We start from the raw sequence: 19,902 nt of genomic DNA, 5'->3' as shown, positions 1-19,902 counted from the left end.
TCCCGAAGACACTGACAGAGTTGGAAAGTCCAAATGGTACGCGTTTGTATTGGTATTGGCCGTCTGGTGTGACGAAGGCTGTGTACTTACGAGAATTTTCATCAACACCAATTTGCAAGTAACCATTCATCATATCGAGCAATGTGAATACGCGCTTCCCGCTCAAGTTATGAATCTCTTCTTCCACACGATTCGTAGGAAAGTACTCCTTTTGAACTATGGCGTTTAACATGCGATAATCCACACACATTCGATAGTCTCCTGTGCGCTTAGGGACGATTACCACTGGGCTGGCGAACTCTGATGATGACTCCTCGATAATATCATTCTTCAAAAGGTTCCTTATTTCCTCCTGCAAGTATTTTCGCTGACCGTAGGCCACTCGATACGGCACATGCCTTACGATTTTATCCTCTTTCAACGTAATATTCATTGTTTCGATATCCGTGTAACCAATTTCGCTTAAGTCTACCGCGAAACAATGGCGATACCGATTAAGTAGGTCTAATAGTTTCGATGTCGAGTTAGGTGATGCGAAAGGTTCTACATTCAAATCGGAAATTGTCAACGGTGCCCTATCAGTTGTTATCGTGTCTACTTCGACGTTCATTATAACAGGGTCATCGGATCGGATGGTTATTGTATCCACAGTCTTCACAACGGATACCCCCTTTTTACGGAAAAAGTCATCTCCAACTAACATGTCGTACTTCATCGCATCATTAGGAACAATCAGAATCTTAATTTCATTGACGAAGTCATCTATTTGGACTGTTTCCGTCACCGCGCCGATTGTTTTACACTCACCTCCAGCGAATCCTCGTAATATCGACGCATCGTTCTCGATATTTAGCTGAAGTTTTTTTGAAATCCGTTCCGTTAACAAGGTTCGATCACTACCCAAATCGATAAACGCGTTCACATGATATCCTTTGATGACAGCGAGCTTCGTGTAAACCACATTGTTTACATGGTGGTGCGGTTCAGTGCCACCCCGGAACGAAAATCCTTTCTTTGGGGGCATTTCCGTGCCAGATGATCTTCCGCCCGACAAATAAAACATTGCCTTTTGTGACTTAATGGGGTTGGAGTGGCACTTTTGAAGGAACTGGTGTTGGGTACGGATCTAACTGGAGTCTTGTTACGAGGTGTAGCATCCAAACGTGGTATGTATTCTGTGGATCTCCTGCCTGGTGTCCTGTTGAGATCAACTCGTCCGCTCGGACCGACATTACGTTTTTCGCCCTCTTTTGTCGCTCGTTCGACACGAATCAATGCGTTCAAAAATTGCGGCAACGTAACTGCAGGATCTTGTGCCATAACTGCACGAGTGGAGGCATATGGGAGACCCTTAATCAGATAGTTCTTAATGAGGTCATCCGATAATCTTATTTTTCGACCCAGGGCCACCGTTTCGTGAAAGTACGACTCTACTGACTGATCCGGTTTTCGCTTCAAATTTATCAATTTTTTGTGGATGCCAGCGGTGTCAATGACAGTAGGAAAATTCTCCAGAAATCTCTCTCGGAAAATCTCCCAAGTACGAAGCTCTTGTTTGCAACCATCATACCAGAATTTGGCAGGCCCTTTCAATCGCATACAAGCGTACAGCATCGTTCGTCTAGGTTCCCATCCGAAAATCTCTGCCATAGAATCTATTTCATTGAGCCACTCTTCGGACGACTGATCGCGACTGCTGTCGGGATCGAACTCCGATATGATTACTTCCACTTCATTTGAGCGCATGGCGAGGCCCATCTCTTGAACTTCCACATTCCTCTGCAAACGAGGATTGGGGCGCGGCCGGTTCCACGAATTCATAATGACTATTGCCAGGAATACATTTGAATTATTATTTCAATTATTGTTGGTTGTTTGTAGAAAACTTTGCCACTTACCGCAGTTAGTTCAACGTTTACCTACACAAGTGTTCACAATAAAGAATAATGTTTTACGATTCGCGAATATAAATTAACCTGACGCCTATTAAGTAAATTAGCGCAACCCAATTTGCAACGTGGCGTCCGTTCCGATCAAGGAAAAAATTAACAATGGCGTTTTTTTTCGAGAAAAGCGTTAATAGTGTGATATCTCGTGTTAACACTTACACATATATGGATAGTTCGGCACTTAACACACATTCACAGTCATTCTCTCATATACTCGCATTCATGGGCGCCCAAGTCATACATCTTACACACATCAACTTATTTTGGTTTAACTAAAACTATGATAAGCGTCTAACCGTGCAGTGACAAATATCTATGCATGGTCGTACGCACACATTTCTATGAATTCTAATGCGCACTTTCGACCAAATCATAGGCTTACCGGAGCGGCATCATTAAAGGCTTTTTCATGAAGGGTAGAGCGCCCTAAACTTACCACACTAATTAGGCGTAAGAGATCCCACTTCTGAAATGTAAACTTTTATATTAGTACACATTATTAATTAAATTAATGAACTAGCCAAGTCCCGGCCCTTTTCAACTACGTCTCGATCGGCAGACGTCTCACAACGAATGACTGCTTTTTACATTCGATAAGTAGTAGTAGCCTGGGCGATGATTTGTCACGCAGACTACAGAACTTGACTAGCTAGTGGAGGGGTGTGCAAGTAGCACCAACAAGAAATCTCCTCAGGCCTTCAGAGATCTATTTTTATCTTACACAATGTAACGGCAAATGACACAGACTTCTTAGAGAAAAAAAAAATCAGCTGACGAAACATTAGTCCGCGGGGGAATTCCTCGATGGGGACAATGTCAAAACCTATTCCATCGCCATAATCCGCCAAGATATTGAATGACTTCGTACTGAGCAAACATTCAAGCGGCCATCAAAGAAATTTCTATGAATGAAACTTCACCCTTTTCAAGCAAAAAGAATCAGCCACATTCCATCCTTCGACCTGGAAGCACTCCGCAGCACTACTGCTGCGCAGTTTAGCTATGCTGTCCTCGACGTCGATCGTTGAGAGTGAAACCATTCAAGTGCTCTACTTGTGCGCTTCGGGCTAGAGATCGCTTCTCGCCCGAGGAAGTATATTCAAATTTCTTTCCCAGATCTCCGGTTCGCTTTCAACGCCCTGCCCTGGCTGGTTGGCTGGCTGGCTGGGGTCGGATGAATTATTCATCGCCGTGTCTCTTTCTGGTCGTGGTAGCTTTGACGCGCTGCCGTCAAAGTTTTGTGTCTATTATTGTGGTGCGCATGGTGATGGGGTGTTGTCTGGGTGCGCATGGTTTGCTGTGTTGCAGTCGTCGTCAATTTCGTAATTTTGCTCCAGTTTCGACGCCTCCTCGCCTCGGGATACAACGCGGCCGGCCGGTGAAGAGATACGGTGTTACAAAAAAAACCACGCCAGAGGACCGAGGAAGTGACGATGAGTGGCGACGCGCGACGCTACGACGAAGGAGTTTCTATGCAAAATAGTTTGTTTGAATAATTCAAGCGCTCGCGACTTGCACAGTTGTCACTCATATTCGAGCAGATATAAAAATAGCGCAAAAAAAGCAAATATTGGTTTTGCTCTCATTCGACATGCATTCCTTGCTGATGTTTGGCATGCACGATTCGTCTGAATGGGCAAAGGTAAGGGTATCTCTTACGCTGCTGAAGTGGCCAGCATAAGGTGTACGCAAAGTCATACCGACCGAGCATACAAAGGATCGGTTTCTGTCGCTGTTGAACCACGGGATTCACTGTGACTTATTAATGACAGCTTGCGAATGGGAAATATCCCTCTCATTACCGTACAAGTGGCTTTCGAAATGAGCCTGGGAACAGCAAACAGATCCTACCCTCTACCGTCGACCGGAGGATGCACGCACATTAGTTGGTAATTTCTGTCATTGATAATATCACGATTTATGCCTATTTGTTTCTAAAAGTTCAATAAAATAACCATAAAATTCATGTTCTTCGTTCGGTCGCAGGTTCGTCGCTTGCCGTTGGTGCACTATTGGCTCAAGTCTTTCCTCCCAAGCCGGCAACGACGAACCTCCGCCAGCAGATAGAAATTGAAATCGATAATTCTAGATAATTTCATGCTAAATTGTTTTACCTTTATCATTATGTTTCGCTGTCTAGCCGCGGTTCGTCCAGCCAGTGCCGCACACTAGCCGGGTATAAGGGTTCTCTATGCCGTATTGCTGCTGCGCGGCGGTATATCTATCCGGAGACATCATTCCATCTCGAAAGAGGTCGGGGTTTGGACATGGAAAGACGGGGGAGATGACAAGCACAAAACAGGAAGAAAAATTACGACTTTTCATTTCAATCAGCATGAACACGCGCGCATTCAATTAGTTTTCCTCGACGTTGGAATCCATCCATCCATCCGTCTGTCCGTTTGTGTGCGGGATCGCGATCGGTTGGTTGTGACCGTGCTCTTCTCGGTGGGTGCTTATGCTGTACAATGCAGAGGGAAAAATCATCCAGTCGTAGGTTGAAGGAATGAGGACACAGCTGGGAATTTGTGCCACCAACTTTCGTGGGAGGAATGGTGAGCTTTTTTACTAATCTTCTAGAACTTGTTAGGAAATTTGTTAGCCTGATATGTTATTTTGTATTTCTTGCTATTTCACCGTGTTGACTTTATTTGTTTTTGTCGTCTTTTTAGTTTTTCTTTTTACCTTCTAATTCTAATTTTCTTCTTTCTTTTTCCTCTTTCGTTTTTATTCTTTTTTAATTCTGTCGTTTTTTCTTCTTCGTACTATGATACAATATATTCTTTCTTTTTTTTCCTTCTAGCCTCTTCTTGTTTCCCTCTCCGTAGGTGAAGCAACTGGTTAAAGACGTACTTTTTCGAATAGTCGCTGTGACGCGGACAGAAGTTTAAAACCAGACTGGTGAAATTATGTTTTACGACGTCAAGAATGATAGAACAATAGCTTCCCATTATATAAACTCTGATTTATTTATATTGTTTCTGATCTAGACCTGGCGTGTCAATTGTAGCCGCATTTTTTTTTTTTGAAAATCTTGTTTTGTACTATCAATATCGCCAGAAGTTTTTGCACCGTGGAAGATAGACGTGCAATTCGGCCGATGTAATACGTTGTTTTTACATTTTTTTGCGATTTTCTGGTCATAGCAAACACATAAGATTGCGAGCGCTAAATATTTTTTGAATAAGTATCGCGTCTACGAGCCCGCTGGCAAAGTTGTGATTGATGGCGTGGTCATCGACATATCTGCTATGACACGAACAACGTGAAGCCGAAATCGCTCACGGCTTTGGAAATTTCAGAATAAACAAGTGCATCCAGGGGTACCAAATATCTGAGGTGCTTGAAAATTTCAGCCAGATATTCAGCTTAGTGCAGAAATGAAGGAATTCTCTGACATCATGGACTGGATATTCGCCACTTTTAACATTTTCTTAAAAATCTTAATAGCTGTTCTCCCTACAGTGAGAACATTATCAAAGCAGCTGATAGCTCCTTCTGGAAGCGATTGTCTCCTTCGATGCCTGATTCATAGAACGAGATAAACACAGGTGGCTTTGTGATACAATGCAGCTCCTACTCGCACCAAGGCAAGTTATGTGGGACTTGAACTCCAACGGTACGATATGGAGTAATTCTTACGGTGATAGTTAATTTATCTGTAGTTACACGCACGTTTACACTACTAGAGCGCTCAGACTGTCTCCCATTCCGTGATGGGACAAAGGGTGCTCAGACGGAGGAAGTTTTTCTGTAGAATTTTTTTTTTAAATCATAGATTCGAACGAAACTTTGCAGTTGGGTTCGGCTTATAAATCTCCATCATTTTTTCTGCCAATTACAATATTTTGATACAAGAGCAATTTTTCAAAAGAGCTTAGACGTTTCCACGTGCATTGATTTAAAAAAAAAGTTGTTCGCTTACTGTATTTTATACAGCAAAACTGTCTGAGAACGAGTTACAGGAAATGAGTACTTCTGTACGAAAAAATATACACTGAAAAAAAATGTTGTGTGATTTTTCACAAAAACTATTTTTTTCATAAAAACAAAAGTGAAAAAAATTTAAATTGCCGAAAAACCTATTTTTTAATTTTTTTATATTTTGTCAATAAAAATCAATAATGGAGAATGGAGAACTTATCGGTGAAAAAGTTTTTTTAAACTAACTTTACACATGTTTTTAAAAGTTTTGGCATCCAAATTGTAATTTTATTACAGAATATAATAAGTACCTATTTGAATTAAAATGCATTTAACAAAAATCTTACAGAATGCACTGGCTTTCGGAATATTTGGAATTTTGCTCCAACAAAAACAATTATTTCGTGTAACTATGCCCTTTTTATAAGTTATTCGCACTACCCGATCATAAAATGTGAAGAATCTAATGGTCATCATTTTAAAGACGTGAAAGAAACTTTTTCAGTGTATTTTTTTCATGGTGAAGCTTTTAGTAAAAAGCAATTTAATCCACCTAGCAGTGAGATAAGACATTTTTTACACATATCACTGTTGGATCATTTATTAGTTTGCAGAACTCATGCGAAGTAGTCACACAACAATTTCTACACGAAAACCTCGAATAAATTGTAGAAAATCAATAAAACGAACGAAATAAAAAATAAGGCGAAAAATGAAAAAAAAAATCAGAAAGGCAAAAGGTTTTCAAATTCATAAAATGAATAGAATGATTAATATAAATCAAATTAATAAAATACATAAATCAAATTACATTAGCTCATTAAATGGAAAATTTTGCTAAAAACTATTTTAATAGAATAAATTAAATTTACTCAAACTAACTAATTGAATAAAATAAATAAGTAGAATGGCTGATCATGAAATGAATAAAATTAAAGAAATAAACATATTAAATCAAATGAATCAAATGAATCAAATGTGTGCAGGTTCAAATCACCTATCGATCTATTACAAGATAAAAATCCAGTTTGGATCAATAACTGGTGTTAACTGCAATGCAACAATATGTTGTCTATCATTTATCAATAGTCTAACAGGTAGGCAGTAAGTAACCCAAATAGGATATTTTATTACCTTGCTCACTCCCAAATCATTCGTCCCACTCATATCCTTCCAGCGCTTTCTGATCACATCACGTTTCTAACAAAAGGTTATATGATTTACTTGCACTTAGACGTTTTAACTAACGGTATAATCGTTCTAATTTTATGCTTTTCTAGTACAACAATCACCCTCACCCGCAACCAAACCCCTCTCCCGATACATTGGGGAAAACACTCAACAAGCATTCGATCCGGACAAGTGTGCTGTCCACCCGCTGATTAATGACCAGGTTTGTAATATCCCCCAACGTACTGAAGGGGGTGGCATTTACATTTCTAGTCTCGCTAGGTTGGAAAAAAATCACACACCAACCCTGCGGTAAGTAAAACCGTGACCGGTATCACACTTGCACGGAACGGTTCGGTTGTTGTGATGCATTTACCCAATTCGTAATGCTTTGATATTTTAATTTGTTTTACATTAATTTTATGCCATTTACCTCCACTAGCTATCACAGGTTTCCTTGTGCAACGGTTAAACGGTTAAAGAACTATCGACTGGAAGAATGCAATTGAGCTTACTAGCTAAACCATATGTTGACTACTAATTTTATGGTTCCATATTTCTACTGTTGTGAACCATGGTATCGAGTTATTTGTCACGGTATGATTTTCGTATGGATCCAAATGTTATATTCGGGAGCTCCCACGAACGCCCCGGCGAACGAACGGTTTGGAACGTTCTACCACTCAACCGGATTAATAATTCCGCTCCGTGAACCAGGCAGCTAGAGTTAAGTTTAATGTGATACATACGTTGACTCGTTACAGGCTGCTAATAAAATAATATTTTACCGGTGTGCCAGCGAGTGTTTGTGGGCGCCGTACGCTATGGCAATCCATTAGCCGCCGGCTGGTTAATGGTCCAGTTTATTGTAGGAAATGTAAAACATCTTTCATGGGCTTTTCTAGCTGATGCTAGTTGCTTGTAGTATTGACAGTTTAGCAGAGCTGAGGTGGGAGATTACTGTTATAACGTTTACAAATTTTGTTCAAACGATGGGAAGTTTAGGATTTTAGCAGAGAGATATGCAAGTACGCAAAATTTGTTCGCACTCTGCAATTATCCACGCAGTACAGTATCAGTCGAATAGGTTCCTAAGCGTTTTACAACTTGCTACAACTTCACAACACGTTTTCCGCAACATCTTTAGTGCACTGATTTTTAAAATTTTCAATTAATTTGTTACTTTGTAGAAAACATTATAAAACATCATGAACAAATAAATTAGTTATGAAATTTGCGTTTCGATTTCGTCGCAACAGAATCTGACACTAACTTAGTGACAGGAGTAGGCTAACGCTGGACTGTACCGTCTTTACGCATGGGCACACTGGACCAGGGCCAGGGGCCCCGTGATTTTGGGGGCCCTGTAATAAAAATTAATCTATTCATACTGAGGCTTGAATTTGAAAAAGGAATATACACACGCTTTATCGCGTGTGTAGAAATGAAAGTTTGTAGTTCAATAAATATAATTTCAGAGTTTCATCAATATCCTTACTTCTTTTCGAGGGATCAGTTGCAGAAACGCGAATTGATATATATATATATATATATATATATATATATATATATATATATATATGATATATATATATATATATATATATATATATATATATATATATATATATATATATATATATATATATATATATATATATATATATATATATATATATATATATATATATATATATATATATATATATATATATATATATATATATATATATATATATATATATATATATATATATATATATATATATATATATATATATATATATATATATATATATATATATATATATATATATATATATATATATATACAGGGTGTTTGGTTCATGGTTAAGAATCTCTCGGGGGGTGATAGACTGCCATATTTGGAGAAAAAAATTGTTCTACACATACCATCAAATCTCAACCGTTACAGAGTTATTGAACTTTTTGTGTAAAAAACTTATTTGTCTTAAAATACCTCTAACTTTAAAAGTATACTTTGTATTTCAAATGTTTCAGTTCCATTCGAAAAGTGAGAAAATTTCCTATTGAATGGTGTTCTCATATCTTTTAAGTAATTAGTTTTAATTACCTTTTAGCTGTAAAGTAGTTAAAAGTTAGTGTTTTTGAGGAGGATTTTGCGAATTTTCTCGAAATAATGAAGTATGATTATAGCAATATCCATTATCCAAAAGTTGGGTTTTAGGACGATTCATAATTTGTTCTTGGACGTCATATTTCTATCTCTTGTCATTTCTTTGTAATTTCATTACTATACTTTTCCTATAACCGACTCGCAAGAGCTTAAAAGACTCTAATCTAAAAAATATGCTTTATATCGTTATTTACAAGATTTCATTGGAAAGCTGAGAAAATTTCCTATCAGTGTATGTACAAATATCTTTAAGTTAAGTGTACTAAATGATTTTTTACTAACGAAATAACTCAAAATTTGTGTTTTTGAAGAGTTTTTTAATTATTCTAATTATTAATCAACAAAATTTATCGTTACTATTGTTCATTTGATGCCCCTTAATGTTCTCTGTAACTTTTTATTTGACACTTTGTCTATATCACTTTTCATTTTGCTGCTATTTAATAGTTAACACAGCATGAGCTCGCCACAAATGCAGTGGGTTCGAAATCGTTATTTTTGCATATGAAACGATGTGATAAAAACGATTTTGCGTCGAAACCAAAAGAGATAATTGAATGGAGTCAAAGATAGAACTGTAGAACTTGCTGAGATGCATTATTTCCATGATAATAATGGTGATGTTTATTATTTACTATTTTAAGAAAATTAACGAAAATGCTAATAATAGCACTAACTTTAAACTAAATTACTTTCAAAAGAATACTAAATTCACTTAACTGAAAGGTGTTAATACTTTTTTCACTGTAAAATTTTCCTGGCTTTCGAATAAAAAGAAAAAAAAGTACAATAAGTGCCATAATTTTTCAATTAGAGCTGATACTAGTGAAAATGAGATAAAAATATCCTTGTTGAATAACCCAAAATCATGAAAATAAGAAAAGGTAAGTGTATCATGTCAAAGAACGAATTAAGCAGCTCACCAAGACTAATAATCTGAATTATTAAAAGGATGAGGTTAACTATTAGGATCAAGAAATGAACGAAAAATCGTTCAAAATTGTTTAATTTTCAATAAATTACTTTGAAAAGGCAACTTAAACTCATTAGCTGAAACATGTCAGGGCATCACTCAATGCGAAATTTTCTCACCTTTCGAATGGAACTAAAACATTTAAAATACAAAGTATACTTTTAAAGTTAGAGGTATTTTAAGACAAATAAGTTTTTTACACAAAAAGTTCAATAACTCTGTAACGGTTGAGATTTGATGGTATGTGTAGAACAATTTTTTTCTCCAAATATGGCAGTCTATCACCCCCCGAGAGATTCTTAACCATGAACCAAACACCCTGTATATATATATATATATATATATATATATATATATATATATATATATATATATATATATATATATATATATATATATATATATATATATATATATATATATATATATATATATATATATATATATATATATATATATATATATATACCATCTGGTGTAGACATTGAAAGAGCATCAGACAACTAATCAGAAATACTGCACTGCAAAGCCAGGATGGCATTGAACCGATTAATACGTCGAACCAGCATTTCGATTCAACTTTTCATTTATTTTGAACAAAAACAATGAAACGTTTTGGACTACACGTATAAAAAGTTCGAAAGGCACTGAACCGTGGCGACAAACAGCACTCGGTGGACACAATTCACGCAAGAAACCTGTGCAGGAAGCAGAAGAAAAAGCTTTCCAAATTGATCAGAAAATGCCTAGCAAGCGATTTGTGGATGTGGCAAAATGATTCAACTCTTTATCACTTCTGTTTTTTTAGCCCGATACTGTTATGGACAGCTTAGCAACTTACACTATACCCGGATCGTTTTGGACTGGTTTAGAACAATTAATGTTATTTTTGTTCTAAAAGATGTCAACCTTCTAACCATTGAAAAATTTCGCCTTATCTATACATTTTGAGTCATCTTGAAGGCAAAAGCTGGTAAAATCACCATCCCTATGTTAAATTCAAAACCCCGGTTTATGGACAAACGCAAAGCCAAATTAGGGGCCATGGCGACGTGCGCCGTTGAAAAGAATGGTACTGCTCATATTAAAGGATTCGAGTAATTAGAATTTTTCACTTCAAAAGCAATTCGAGCAAACTTAAGTAATGTAACAGCGTATTATTATAGTTCCCATAGTTTGACTGAAATCGTCGTCCTTTTCATTTCTCAGATTACAAGTCTACGGCTATGAAATCATTTAAATTTGTTCTTGTGGAGATTTAGGTCTGATTTATATAGTTGCTAACTTTGCGTGACTTTCTGTCGCTTTAAATTGGTTTATTTGACACGGGCCGATGAGTTAGCTTGATTGAGCCGTTGATGTTTTATCTTATACGATGTGTAAAAAATTGAACAAATTTAATTCCTGTCTGGTGGATCCTCTTGATGCAGATCATTTTTTTTCAGAGAAGCACTAGCTGCAACTTGGGCATCAATCAGTTTGACTTTCATCGCGTCATCGTATACGTCCATGTAGCCATAGCCACTGCTTTCTTGATATTTATGGTTGTTTGTTGTTTGTTTATTGTCACAAGTTGGTCTTGTAGTCTTCATCGACGTTTGCTTATTTATTTGTGTTGCTGGTTGTTGGTTTGGAGGTACTGAGCGCAATCGTTGTTACTGCTAAGTTGGTGCTGACAGTAGGTTTCGAGATACAAACAACATCAGTTATTGGCTAGATTTGGCAACGGAGACTGTTTGTTGGTGTTGACGTAATAAGTTGATTTTTCTTATCGGCTGGCACATATCTGACCAGATTTGGTGGACGGGTCGAACGGAACGGATTTCATCATCATCATCGATTTTAACGTTGTCGTGGGTGACTTGGTGTTACATGTTGATCTTCGCAGTGAATTTTTCTGCCTGGGCTAAGCTTCTCAAAATGTAAACTGGCTGTTCGGCCATCTATGGGAGCTGTCCATCAATGTCAGCTTCTTTCTCCGAACAGCCTAGATAAGCCGTGTAGTGTCGGTAGTGGTTGTTTCAACCGGCTAAGAATTACACTACGGACTACCTGTTCCGGTGGTAACACCAAACAGGGAACCCCAATTCCATAGTGTCATGTGACCCGTGCTATGGGTAAAATTGTTGAGGGTGTTTAAAATATTCTCAATGGCGAACGGAGCCTGGGAAGAGCCGGGCGAACTCCCCAGTAACTGGCTGTGGTCCACTAGGAGGTTGATAACTCTATTATCTTTCTCCGGACAAAACCAGCCTGACATACTTCAACCAGCATCCGGCGGGTTGAAGTATGTCAGTTATGGAAATAACTGTCAAATTCATTCCCAAAGGTGGCCGTGTCACTTATGAGGAGGCAAAGAGCTTTAGACCGATCAGTCTGACCTCCTTCCTTCTCCAATCAGTGGAACGTTTAATCGACCACTACATTCGGGATGGTAGCTTGGGCGAGCACCCGCTGCATGCAATGCAACATGGATATCAGCGGGGGAAGTCTACTACCACCCTGTTACACAATGTTGTCTACAACATTGAAAAAGCTTTTTCACAAAAGCAATCAAGTTTAGGAGTTTTTCTCGATATTGAAGGTGCTTTTGACAACGTATCTTTCGAATCCATTTTGGAAGCAGCACGAGATCATGGAGTACCTTCATATATCACGAACTGGATACACGCAATGCTTAGCAACCGACATCTGTGCTCATCGTTAAGACAAGTAGAGATGAGGAAACTGAGTGTCTGCGGATGTCCTCAAGGTGGTGTGCTGTCACCACTTCTATGGAACCTTGTCGCCGATAGCTTGTTGAGAAAACTAAATGAGCTTGGGTTTCCGACGTATGGTTTCGCCGATGATTATCATATAATGATTACCGGTATTTGCATTAACACACTTTTTGATTTGATGCAACAAGCCTTATGTGTTGTTGAGCGGTGGTGTCTTCATGTTGGACTATCAGTTAATCCAAATAAAACCTCAATGGTGCTATTCACGCAACGAAGGATTACAACCGGAGCTCGTCCATTGCAGTTTTTTTGACTCTAAAATTATTGTCGAAGATCAAGTTAAGTACGTTGGGGTAATTCTCGACTCAAAACTTAATTGGACAGCTCACATCGATTTCAGGATCAAGAAAGCTTGCATGGCCTTTGGCCAATGTAGACGGGCTTTCGGCAAATCTTGGGGACTCAAACCCAAGTACATTCAGTGGATCTACACAACAATTGTTAGACCAATACTGGCATATGTGTGCCTTGTTTGGTGGCAGAAGGGAGAAGTCATGACAATCCAATCAAAGTTAAACCATCTTCAGAGGATGGTTGATGGCGATGACTTGTGCGTTCTCGACAACACCTACTGCTGCTCTCGAGGCACTCTTGAACATAAAACCACTACATGTGTTTCTGAAACAAGAAGCACTTTCTTGTGCATACCGTCTTAGGGTTACTGGGCTCTGGAACAGTAACCCAATAGATCGTGTAACTCGCCACACAAGACTGTGGCCCCAAATGGTTACTTGGGATGAATATACACTTGCTCCCAGTGACCTTACACTCACATGTAGTTTTCCTTCTAAAACTTTCAATGTGAGCATTCCTCTTCGTGAGGAATGGCTGTCTGGCTGGATGGAGCGACAACTTGAAGAATACGTAGTTTGTTATACGGACGGTTCTTTGTTGGAGGGCCGAGCCGGTGCTGGTGTCTATTGTCATGAGATGAGATTAAACCAATCTCATTCGCTTGGTAGATACTGTACCGTATTCCAAGCAGAAATCTTTGCGATTCTGTGTGGCGTACAATCCGCACTTCAACAGGGAATTTGCAGTAAAACAATCTATTTTTGCTTTGACAGTCAGGCTGCCCTGAAAGCACTTAGTTCGGCAGATTCGAGATCGAAATTAGTAATCGCATGTCGAACTCAAATCGAAGAACTTAGCATTTCAAATGCTATCTACCTTCTATGGGTACCCGGTCATTCCGGTATTACTGGAAATGAATGGGCGGACGAATTGGCTAGAGCTGGCGCTGCGACTGATTTCGTTGGTCCAGAACCAGTTCTACCACTGTCAATAAGTTGAATAAAGCACAAGATTCGCTCTTGGGCTGCATTCGAACATGCCAACCATTGGCGTAGCTTGCAAACTTGCGTTCAAACAAAGGCTTTTCTGCCGGATGTGAGTCCGAAAATGTCAAGAAATTTGTTGCATTTTTCCAAGCACAACTGCAGTATTCTGGTCAGGGCACTGACTGGACATTGCAAACTCAATTATCACTACTATTCAGCGCGCTGAGTATTATTCATGTGATCTTTGTGAATCCGATTACGGAACATCATATCATTTGATATGCAATTGCCCTGTATTAATGCAATTGCGCATCCGGATTTTTGGTTCTCCATACATAGATGAACCTATGTACAGAGAGCTGAAATTTAAGGATATGCTTTTGTTCCTAACCCAGTGCGGTAAAGAGCTATAGCCGTATTTGAATGACAATATCTCTTCGGGGGTGTTGTCGTTCTGTTATCTCAATATCCCCTCGGGGGTGTTGATATATCCGCTCACTGTTTGAGTAGAGGTTCTAAATCCCTACGGGGGTTGGAAGTTTTATTCCTGCTGTTGTAGCACCCGCAGATCGTTCAGCATCACTCCGGGGGTGCAGAATGCTCTGTTTTAATTGTTCTGTGTCGTTGTTTTCCTTACCCCTAACCTTACCACTTCCCCAATCCTTCCCATCAGGAAAATGATGAAAAGACGATTCTTGGCAAGGCACAAATCTCCGATCAACATGGGGAACGTGCCATTTGAGCCAGACGCTACTGATTCCTGATTCCTGGTGTTACATGTTGATCTTCGCAGTGAATTTTTCTGCCTGGGCTAAACTTCTCAACGTTATCAGTACACGGTTTGTGAACATTGTGCAATTGTGTGTATCCTTGAGATTAAGATCCTTTTTCACTTTTAGTTACTGTTTCACTTTTGTGAACTACAAGACTAATACGAGAAAATCGAAACTATGTTTTCCCGTAGTACCGGCAATGCTGTTTTCTGTGGCTCGCTCATTTGACCACCCAGCTGGAGGTAGCTATGTTATATTGTTTGTGCAGTGGATAGGTAACAAAGTGTAAGGAGGAATTGTTTACTTACTTTGCTGCTAGCTTTCGCTTTTGTATTGTGCAGGATTGTCCGATCTAATTCTTATGGGTTCAGACACCATACATCCCCTTAAAAAGACCACAAATATGGTCCGTGCAAACATTCACAACCATCGAAACACCATAATATGGTCTCAATAACTTATGAATACACCAAAATATGGTTTTTATATAGGATCTACCGGACCATGGTGATGGTGTTTTCATGGGTTAATCCAATGTAAAACACTATCAAAACACCATGCAGTGGGTGTACCCCATTAGGCATAAATACGTTAGGCATAAATTATCATGTTGAAGTATCCTTTACGAAAATAACTTTTTGGTGGTGACAGCATCGGGTTGTAAGAGCGCAAATGTTTGAAATTTTTTGATGTTTTAGAATTACTCTGGAAGCTGATAGAACACGATCAACATTTTATTCTATTGTAAAAACCTTTAAAAAGCTTAACTCAAATAAAAGATGTAGAATGAATGCACATCGAATGAACGAATAAGAAAATTGCACATCTCTTAAATAGGCCAATACTCTTGTTTAAAATCGGTCTATTTTGTATTAACGCATGAATAACGCACATCAACTTCATGCCCAATATTTTTGTAAACAACATTTTTAAACTGCTAAAACTTTTGATTTAGGGAGAATTTACTCAAAAAATCAAGTCAGACCAGTAACTGGTACTATTAGAACTTAGAACTGAAGTTATTTCTATTAGTCTGATATAACTCTGCTGGAGCAGTACTACCAGAGATATTTACAGTTAGCGTTGATAAATAAAATTTTGATATATCTTCAATATTTTCCATTGAAAACTGATAAAACGCATGAATTTGGACACGCTTCGACTATCTTTTCCTAGCATATAGAATATTGAAAATTTTCTAGGAGAATTGTGTTGAGCACCGAAAGGTAAATATTAAGCAGCTTCCAGCACTGCGAAAGAAGCATCTTTCAAAGCGGGTTTTTCGTGTTTCTTGAACTCTATTAACACTACAAAAAATTGGACATGTAATGGTTAACTTAGATTAGTTTTTCATGCATGCAAGATGAAATTATGCTATATTTTTTTTTTTTTTGGAATTGCCAAAGAAAAAAATACATAACCTTGAAGAACAGCTTATGAAAGAAAGAATGATGCATTTTTTTATTCATTCAACAAATATACGAATATTGCTGGTTCAATATAGATTGTCTTCCATATTCTTAAGCACAATGATTGTATTCTCGAGGCCATCACAAATAGAACTACGGAGTCTCTTTGATATGAGAGAAATCCTGTTTAATCCTGTACTGTGACGAGTTACCGAAACGAAAAAGGTATCATCACAAACGTGGAATCTGTAGCCTAATGTTGATCCTGTGCATGACACTGCCAGTTTCCATAGGATCCAAAACTTAGTGTCTGTTCATTATTTTGTTCTTTTTTAAAATATTTGGATGCAACTGTATTAGTAATAAATCTAAGAGGCTTGAAATGAGCTTGTACCAAAACTGTTTACTTAAATAAAGGGATATTTTCTTCATCTCCTCTACAGAAAAAATAGAAAAAAAAACTACACTTGCAAGGGTTAAATATCTCGCATGGTATTTTTCATTTTGGAGTCTCTCGCTAAAGTTATGCGAAGGTATGGTATAGCAAAGCGTCCTTTTTTTCTAATCTGAAAAAAGCGAAATCTCTATAAAAACGAAAGCCTTGCGATTATTTTTATATTTTTGTGAATTATGCATATCGTCCATTATGCCTAACGTCGCGCACCCCCATGCAGTGGGAGTGAAGTTAGACCATAACCATGGGAGTATTATAAGCTTTTCGTTTGCTCGGGTAGACTGTCTTTCAGAGTTATTTGTTGTCTTTTGATATCCTTCCCAAAGTCAGGGTTACCGCACAGTACTGCCTCACATAGTGTTTTGTAGCATATAAGTTAAACAGCACGGTATTAATAACAGCAGAGAAAGAGTAAATTCAACTGCCTCAAAGTTTTAATGATTGATTGGCATAGGTGTTTTTGTCCATGTTTGATGAGTTAAATTTAATGTTTTTGCTCGAAAGGGGTAAGGCAAAATATGCTGAGGTTTTATGTGTATTGTGAAAGGCACTTTAGTCCTGAAAAACAATTTTTAGTGACATGCCAGAGACTCCTTTCCCCTACTTCCGGCCAGTTGAAGTTCATCGGAAATAAAAACACAAGTTTTCAAAAACTTTCAATTATTTTCTCCTTGTCCTATTTCAGAAATTTAAATTATAAATAAAAGCATTTGAAGCAAAAAATGCCTCAGAAATCGTCTTTAATTGAATAACAGAAATATTAATTAATCCAATTTCGCAAAAAGCACTGGTCAAAGACTTGATAATGATAATGTAGCTTCGGAACAAAGCAAGAACGGGATAGCTTGTACGGCTCTCAGCACCGTCTTTATGCATGGGCACCGCTATGAGGATAGGCGCATACTGACTGCACTACTGGAGCCATAAAATCTTCAAAAGAAGAGAGCGGCCCAATCTTTATTTGTTTCAAAAAAATACCGATGCCGATTACAAGTAGAATATGTTATGATGAATGCTGATTTCAGTTTCGGTTAAACCAGATTAATGTCAAACGCAAAGATAATAAACTATGAGTAACGGCGACATATACTCTACGAACCAAAAAATCGTTATTCCTTTTCCTGCAGCAAGAAACACGAGGCTTGAAAAAGAATCGTCTTGATTCTAAATTATCTGAAAGGGATTCGCCAACACATTATTGATTGATTTAAAAGCCATCTCTTCGTAAAGTGAAATGTTTATTGAAAGACAAAATATGGCTTTCCTGAAGCCACGTTATATCCAGTTTCATCACATCAGGAACGCGATACTGCTCACTTTTAATGTTTTAAGTATATTTTTTGTAGTTTAAAACTACACAGCGAAAAAAATCTTGTAACTTTACGTCTTGCTAGATGCATAAAAGGAGCGTACCAATTCACATAAATTTACATTTACATGTAAAAATATGAATGGTTCGGCTTTTCCGAGGTAATTCAGTCTGAGTTTTACATCAAAAGAGTCACAATATTCAATTTTACATATAAGAACATGTAAAATCCTATCATCAGACAAAAAAAAAGCGTCGCTACGTTGTTTACGTCAAATGTAATTTTCATATTTCCTAAGGTTGTAGAGATCGATAAAAATTGATAGATTCGTTTAAAAATATTTTCGTGTTGAAATCGCAACCAATGCATAATTTTAACAGTTGAGTTTATTGGCATATTGTTACTTGGTTTTCGTAGATTGTCATTGTGTTATATCAGCCCCATTATAATGCATGGACAAACGAAACAAACACATCCTCGGCACTTCTACTTCTGATTTCAGTTAGCTCAAGTAAAACGCATCAAACTGAGTGGTATTGATGAAGTTTGTATCATGTGTACTTTTAGCATATTAAATAGTTTTTAGTTTTATAACCAAAGGTTGTCCACGAAATTATCGCACTATGTAGAAACCGGGGTCAAAATTTACAGTTTTGAATGGTACTCATAAACTTTTACACAGTAGTCTGTAACTTCTCTTCCAGCTATCTTCTACTTTCTATATTCTACATGCGTTTTCAGTATCTTTCGACTTACAGAAGTTCCGGGTAGTTTAGCGTATTCCAGTCATTGGGCACAAAATTTATTTTGATTACACACCACTGAACCGCATTCTAAAAGAAGTAGTAGACGGTTGTGATGGAACTCTTTGTGGTAAGTTGCTTGCCTTGGTTCATAATCCTGGTTGCGACATAAATCTGTCCTCGTTTGCCACAACTGCAGATTGCTTGCTAGATCAAAAAAAAATCTTGACCAATTTCGAATTATTGATTGTTTTTGCAACGATATTAAATCTATCTCAGGCGGTAAATATCACAGGATTTTTCGAAACTGCTTTAAGTCGTTTGTTGCGTTTGCGATGATTTAGATTTTATGCAATGTGTGAGTTGAATTTTTTAAAGTTTGCTTGCCTAAATTTTCTGTCATACTATGTTGCGTTTCGGCTTCGCCTCATCAGAAACCGACACTAACACATTGTCGGAATAGATTAGCGCCGGCTTGACGCAAATCCCTTAAAACTAAAACACACTATGTGTTTCAATCAAACGACTGATCAAACGTGATGTCCCGTTCGAGCAGAAGTTCTGTTTATGCCGATGAGACACAAGTGAAGCCGAAACTTGTCTTGGCTTAGCAGGCCTATGCGAAAGCACTATGCTATATTTCACCCTAAGGAGGAAAATTTGGTAAAAACCAAAATTTCTCACTAGGGTGAAAATTTGTTGGTAAAAACCAGTCTTTGTACAGGAGGGCACAAATCCTTATTTCATACTATGTTGCGTTTCGGCTTCGCCTCATCAGAAACCGATATAGCATAGTAAATTTTCTGGTTATGTTAATTTATAGAAAGAAAACTTAAATTTCTCAAACTTTACAAAGATATTTGAATATACTTTACCAAATTTACAGAATATGAACATAACACGCTAAGCTGTATTTCAACTAGATATGGTGTATTCTGCGTTGCCCTGAGAAAGACTTGTGGTGCAATATTTTCGACGA

General features: G+C 37.7%; 1 protein-coding gene across 2 annotated transcripts in view; it reads right to left on the bottom strand.

Annotated features, from left to right (window-relative positions):
* Window positions 1-19,902, bottom strand: part of LOC131685585 (zinc finger protein sens) — a 570,390-nt gene that overhangs the window by 183,134 nt on the left and 367,354 nt on the right. The window contains exon 1 of one of the 2 annotated variants that reach the window (XM_058969426.1): window positions 2,386-2,428. The exons of the other annotated variant lie outside the window; for it this stretch is intronic. The gene's annotated coding sequence lies outside the window, so the exon portion shown is untranslated. Of the gene's footprint in view, window positions 1-2,385; window positions 2,429-19,902 lie in introns of those variants that run through there. 2 annotated transcript variants of the gene reach the window in all.

Source organism: Topomyia yanbarensis, chromosome 2, assembly GCF_030247195.1.
Source record: "Topomyia yanbarensis strain Yona2022 chromosome 2, ASM3024719v1, whole genome shotgun sequence".
In the NCBI taxonomy this organism is placed as follows: domain Eukaryota; kingdom Metazoa; phylum Arthropoda; class Insecta; order Diptera; family Culicidae; genus Topomyia; species Topomyia yanbarensis.
The sequence above is the reverse complement of the archived record's forward strand: the minus strand, read 5'-3'. Positions and strand labels throughout refer to the sequence as shown.